The following is a 7,699-nucleotide window of genomic DNA, read 5'->3' on the forward strand; positions in this document are numbered from 1 at the left end:
CCAGTATCCATAGTTTCAGGTGCTGCACATCTCGTATCTTCACACCATAGACAATTGCCTTCACATGACCCCAAAGATAAAAGTCTAAGGGGGTCAGATCGGGAGACCTTGGGGGCCATTCAACTGGCCCACGACGACCAATCCACTTTCCAGGAAACTGTTCATCTAGGAATGCTCGGACCTGGCACCCATAATGTGGTGGTCCACCATCTTGCTGGAAAAACTCAGGGAACGTGCCAGCTTCAGTGCATAAAGAGGGAAACACATCATCATATAGCAATTTCAAATATCCAGTGGCCTTGATGTTTCCATTGATGAAGAATGGACCCACTATCGTTGTACCCCATACACCACACCAAACCATCACTTTTGTTGTTCCAACAGTCTTGGAGGGATCCATCCAATGTGGGTTAGTGTCAGACCAATAGCGGTGGTTTTGTTTGTTAACTTCACCATTCACATAAAAGTTTGCCTCATCACTGAACAAAATCTTTTGCGTGAACTGAGGGTCCTGTTCCAATTTTTGTTTTGCCCATTCTGCAAATTCTGTGCGCCAATCTGGGTCATCCTCGTTGAGATGCTGCAGTAGCTGGAGTTTGTAAGGGTGCCATTTGTGAGTAGCTAATATCTGCCGAAGGGATGTTCGACTAATGCCACTCTCCAGTGACATGCAGCGAGTGCTACGCTGTGGGCTCTTGCTGAATGAAGCTAGGACAGCCACTGATGTTTCTTCATTAGTGACAGTTTTCTTGCGTCCACATTTTGGCAAATCCAACACTGAACCAGTTTCACGAAACTTAGCAAGCAGTTTGCTAACTGTAGCATGGGAGATGGGTGGTCTCGTAGGGTGTCTTGCATTGAAATCTGCTGCAATGACCTGGTTACTGCGTTCGCCAGATATCAACACAATTTCGATCGGCTCCTCACATGTTAACCTCTTCGACATGTCAATGGCTGTGAACAAAGAGAAACTTGTAAATAACTCATGAAAGAATAAAGTTACGTTGAAACCAAGCACACCATTGTTTTTCTTGTGACATTACCAATAAGTTTGATGTGTCACATGGCCCTCTTCCTATTGAAAAAACAAAAGTTGTATCCAAGATGGCCGACTTCTAAATGGCCACCATGGTCACCATCCATCTTGACGAGTTTGCCCCCTCACATATACTAATGTGCCACAAACAGGACTTTAATATCACCAACCATTCCCATTTTATTACGGTGTATCCATATAAATGGCCCACCCTGTACATTCAATATGCTGACTGAGCTATTGTGTGCAAAGACTTATTCTTTTATTTTGTTACATTTTAAATGTAAACACCCCAAACCCAAATGTGTTTTCTTTTTTATCTAATCACAAGGCAATCCATCTACATAGATGACCTAGAAAAATCTGAATTATATATAATATAGCAATTATAGGAATTTAGCTGCATTTTCTTAGGAATACAAATTGAGATGGTGTTGCAACTAACTGCAAAATACAAAATCCCAGTACCTGCTTTAAGAAATGAGGCCCAGAATGCATTGGTATGTCTCACACTCTTAACTGATTACATGCAGCTCATTCTCAGTAGGTGGCATTGTTGCATCATTTCTTAAGTGATGCAACTTGTGTCATAGACCTGCCATCTACTCTCTTCTGCATAATTATGTTTTCAATATAGGCCATGCATTTGCATACCTGATTAAATTGCACTGGCTTCAAAAAACCATACTGTTCATAATGACTAATTAAATAACCCAAAATTGGCATGTGCCCCACTTTCGTATCACCTCATTCACAATACCACACAAGTGAAGTAAAAGGCAATGAATGTGAATTTAGTTAAAAACAAGGTTTAAATGAATAATATATCATATTTTTATAGAAATGGGGGGAAAAAATCACTGGCAGAAATGATAGTGCATCAGTTTGGTGTGGCCCTGACTGACTGAGGAATAAGATCATTATTTGTATGCAAAGCCTTTATTCTCAAGATGCATGAAAGGTCAGCTTTTAAATAAGGCTAACAGGAACCAGCCAACATTCTCCGTCTGCCTACAGCTCGGTGGGGACAACACTGCATCCTGGTACCTCTCGTCTCACCCTAGTGGCGATGTTAATGGGGAGGATACACAAGAGAAGACATTTAAATGGTTTCTCTGGACAGAAGAACAAACTTACCTGAAGGATGAACCGAGTCAGAGTTGGGCAGTGGCTTTCATGTGCCCTATTTTATTTGAATCTTTAAAGACTTATTTATTTAAGCAGACATCAGGCATATCCACTCAGTGTAATCTTTGATTTCATGTGTCTATAATAGTTTCACATCAAGTTTAACACTTTTATTCCCATGTGGGATTGACCAAGAATATCCATTATGGATACCTATAATTGGATATGGATACCCACATTTCATTTTTTAAAATCTACTATGTTTCTTCAACCTTACATAAAAATAGATCACAATCTACTGCAAAGGATTTCACTATAAAAATGTGAGGAAAAAAATGACTCATAAAAACATGTTGTCTTGGTTAACAGTGCCTGGTGTATTAATGCTGCTTTTGACACATGTCCAGTGGGAAAGATGAATCTAGCTGTTGGACTTCAAACGCCAGTTATGTGGTGCCATGGTTTTTTGAATTGCCTGCGTTTAACTAATATTTGTTTTTGTTCTTGCAGAATCAGAGACTGTAGAAAATTAATAGCGCTCAGACATAATTTTAACGCTCTAGTGGTGATCAACAAATCGACAACAACCTGATCACCATTAGCAATCCTTTTATTCGGCTGATTATTGGCACAAATGCTCCAAACAAGCATTCCCTGGCAGGAATTCAGTAACTGCATTATGTGTCACTCTAAGTGAAACACCACTTCCATTTTACTGCGGTGGTTTACAAAATAAGCAATTATTTCTCTACCCTTCTGCACCACAGGTGATTAAAGATTTAAGAAACAGATCTTTCAGGAGTCGCTAGAGAAAATAAAGACAAATATGCAGGATAACCTTTAAGCTTTTCATCAGCTCCGCATGGTCAAAGAGAGAATGATCAAACTACATCGTTAAGAAATTTGAAAAGGCAATTTACAAGATAAGCAGGACAATCTCTAAATAAATAACGTTTCCGGTTCACTCAAGTCGATTGCTTTGTGACATGTACAAAAATCCACAAATAAACAACAGAGTCAGAGTCAACTGCTTTGTAATTGTAGCTTTGCTGTAGATAAATAAATAAATGTCCCTCAGATTAATCACTGCCTCATGTTCATTCCTGCGGCACAGCTTGAGGCCAATTTTCTGTCTGTTTACAACTCCTGTCTTCTCACAGCCATTCTGTTGAAGCTTGTCCCCCCGTAACTGTGCCATTCTGCATATGTGGACCCAAAGAGCTTTTAATAAGCTCCACCAATCAAAAGTATTTTAACACTACCATCAAGCCAGCAGAGCTAGGAGTAACACAAAACTGCCTCGACTAAGTTGTCAGTTTCATTACTCAGACATAAATTATTAAACATTAGACTAAACCCTGTTTGAGTATAACCAGTAAATATTGATCAGTGTAATACTGAGGCATGTAATTCTCTCTGAGGCTCCACAAGACCTCAAAATGAATCAAATTTTAATATCATCGTCATTTAAAAAAAAAAAATCCCAACAGAAGTGAATAATTTTCTTTTTAAGTTTCATTTTAAACAGAAGCGCCTCCGGCCTTCACAGCCACAACCCCACTGCTCAGCTTCTCAGGCTGGTCAGGGTGTAAAAATGCCATTCACTTTTCTCTTTCTTTCTTTTTTTTTCTGTGGAAAACAAAAGGAAATATTTTTTCAGTGTTTTCATTTTTATTCTAAATAGATGAAGAACATAATTTAAAGAGTGCCGCAAGTTCTGACACATGTACTCATATCCAAGGAATTTGGCTGATAGTGGATGTATTTACTGAAATGAGTCTAGGTTAAGGGCAAAGGTGGCTATGGCACCTGTTTAGGTTACCTGGTTAAAGGTTCATTTTGGAGATTTTGGAGATACAACAAAAAATAAAACAACTTTACACTCTAAGATGGTTCCAGCCCAACCTACTAATTTACTCATTCAGTATGCAGAGGACATTGTGAGGAGTTCAAGCAGACCCACCTACTTTCACAGAAACACAAAATGCCAGCTGACTTCAATACGACTTATATATATATATATATATATATATATATATATATATATATATATATATATATATATATATATATATATATATATATATATTTAAAGCCCCTGAAATGTGGACAGACTGTATATCACAGTCTTTTTTAAAGATGCTCGTCCCATTTTTTTTCTGCAGTCTGTTCACAACAAAGAAAAAATATAAAACCCAAACATGATGAGTCATAGAGTTCCTTACAAGCTGTCACTTCCCTTTAACAGATGACATTTTATAATAATTTAATACAAGAGACATATCACGGTTGTTATTTTAGGCGTCTTTGTCGTGTTTGTGGTGTCCCTCTCTGTTTTTTCATTCTCACTTTATTTTGTAAGTTAGTTTTTTCATGCATCTTATTGTTGGTTTTACTTCCTGCTTTTGTTCCTTCCCCCACAGTGTTTGTCCTGCTTTAATTGTTTCCACTTGTGTCTCACAGTACTTGGTGTAATCATTAAATGTTTGCTGCAACACATTACTGTACTCAAATCATTAATCATGTTACACTTCCAATTATCTCCACTTGAGTTTCAAAGGCTAAGGGAATGTGAATGCTGGAGGTCTAAAACTTTTGAGGAATAGAGATATGAATATTAGTCCTTTCATGAAATAACAAGAACATAAAGTGAAAACTGCACCAAGGTTAGAAGGAACTGCTGCTAACACAGCACTGACTTTTTTCAGGGGTCTGCTGACGGGATGCATACAAAAGCTAGAGAGAATTTAGCTGAGAGTATGCAGGCCCCAGCCAGACAACCAGAGTGTGATTTTAAACAGTTACCAAAGCAGTGATGATGCTTCTAACGTCATTTCTACCGGTGCTTGTTTATACTGTAGAATTGCTGTGGCAGTAGCTGTTAAGTGCTGTTTGGGTTTCTAGCCTTAATATTGGCTTTGTGTTCATGCCTAAACACTAAAAGAAAGGTCTGCCTCTGTCCTCAGATGACAGGAACTTGTGTCAGTGTGTGGGTCTCTGACTCAAGGTTTTTATCATTACCGGGTAATTGAGAATCATCACAGGCCACATAATGAAGTAATGCAAAAGTACTTTATGGAGTAGTGTGCTACAAATGCGATGTGTAACTTTTTTTTTTAAAAGTAACTCTAACACTGGAATCCATGTACAACTCATTCCCAAACAGCCCTCTGTGTACTAAAGGTTGTCCTCCCTCAGTCAGATCATCATTGTTCCTCTGCACAGTTACCTGTTTGGTTTGAATGTTGCTGTCACAATTTTAGGTTATAAGACTTTTTTAAAAAGCACGTTTTTTGTTTTGTTCACTGAAATTCTTTGTTTGCATTTTACAAAGCAGCATTAAGGCATCATTAAAAAATATTCTTGTTTATTTTGAGAATAAAGTTGAAAATTCAAGATTAAACTCAAAATACTATTTTGATAAGTCGAAAAGTGGAGATTAAAGTTGTTTCAAAACAAAGGCAAGAAAGATTGTGTGTGTGGCCTCGTTACATTCTGATTTGTGTTGGTGTATGGAAGTAGAAACTCAAGTTTATATTTTTTTACTGTGTAACTAATTACTTTCTCCAGCAAGTAATTAAGTAACATATTGCATTACTTTTAAGAAAAGTAACAAGGAATGAGTAATGATCCTAGCATTGTCTAACCTTTTGAATCTGAATTTTGGTGAAGATTACAGGTGTGAATCACCATGAGACCCCATGGTACCATATCATTAAGATACTTTACAATGATATTAGATTGATTTTGAATTCTCAGGTTGGCAAAGTATTGCAGTAACATATATTGTGATTTATTATCTTTTTTGAAGGTGATCAATCTCAGTGATAAATCATTTTTGAGCAATGGGCTTTCTCCGAAGGGTGGCTGGCCTCTCCCTTAGAGATAGGGTGAGGAGTTCAGCCATCTGGGAGGGGCTCAGAGTAGAGCTGCTGCTCCTCCACATCGAAAGGAGTCAGTTGAGGTGGTTTGGGCATCTGATAAAGATGCATCCTAGGCGCCTCCTGGGTGTCCCACCAGGAGGAGGCCCCAGGGCAGACCCAGGACATGCTGGAAAGATTATATCTCTCAGCTGGCCTGGGAACGCCTCATCCAGACAAGCTGGAGGTGGTGGCCGGCGAGAGTAATCTGGGCTTCTCTGTTTAGGCTGCTGCCTCCGTGACCAGGGCCCAGATAAGCGAAAGAAGATGGATGGATGGATCTTTTTTCAACACATCTAGGGGAAATGCAACTCTTTTCACTATATTCAAACTACACTCAGCTGTAAGCTTCACTTCTCTGTAGAGTGTGGATATGGCTGTGTTTGTGAAAAAAATTCTGCAATGATGTCACATACCTGGGTTCCAGTGTCAATCATGTAACAAAAGCCCTTGTTTCCACACTGTTGTATGACTGTGGGTCTTGGATAAAAAATAGGTAACAGTTTGTGTTACCTACCTTCCGCCATCTCCAGCTACTGTTCATAATCACAGGATGATGGCCACATTTGTTCCATCCCAAGAACTAAAATAAGTTTTTATGTTTGATTAAAACGTGGATGGCACTTTTTTGATTTGTGTACTTTCATTTTTATTTTTCTAACTTCCACCTTCATGTTGAACATCACCTCTGCTGATCTCACCAGAAAAAAATCTCAACAGTAGGATCTGATCTGGTAGACTGAAAAAACTATTTATTTTATTATTCTAGTACTGAAAGGTTCAATTCACTTTTGCAATTACATTTACATGTTTTTTTATTATCAGACATTACACTCGCCCTGACTCCCTTAAGCATTTCATTTTTACTTTAATAGAACATTTTCACTGACATGCAGTGGTAGGGTAACACGAGTGTTACTCACATTTATTAAGGCTCTATATGTAATAGCAGAGAACCATAATTTATGCCACACTAACATGTGCTTACCTACTGTTTTGTTTCAAAATCACTCTGGTGGAACAGGTCTGCCTTACTTATTTCCATCACTAGTTTTCATCATCAGTTTTCATCATCAATCACAAGATTAGTGAAACTTCTTTTGAGTATTTGACCTTTTTTTTTTTTTTTTTTTTAACTCAAAGAGGATTATGAAATCAAAATGTCTACACTTTTTATGATAAAATGATTGTGCAAGTTCTGCCTCACCTCCTGAATTACTCAGTAGTTGTCACGGTTTGCGGGTGCAAGCCGTGTGGAAGTTAATTAGGACCGGGCAGCAGCAGCTCAAGTGCAGGTAAGAATTTATTAACAGTAGGCAAATAAACAGAAATGGCGAGTGACACTAACAGGTAACCTAAACTGGGAAAACTAACAAAGCAAACCAGAAACGAAGATGCAGGGAGGTCCGAGGAAACACACATGGAGAGACGCAGGGACATCTAGGGGAAACAACACAGACGAAACAGCAACTAACAGAGGCAGACACGAGGTTTAAATACACAGAAGGATAACGAGGGAATGAGACACAAAAGGAGGGCACAGCTGGGAGTAATCAGACCTGACGAGACAGGGGAAGAGTAAACTGAACACACTGAGATAAGACACAGACCGTCA

Source organism: Oreochromis aureus, linkage group 4 (assembly GCF_013358895.1).
Source record: "Oreochromis aureus strain Israel breed Guangdong linkage group 4, ZZ_aureus, whole genome shotgun sequence".
NCBI classification, from domain to species: Eukaryota; Metazoa; Chordata; class Actinopteri; order Cichliformes; family Cichlidae; genus Oreochromis; species Oreochromis aureus.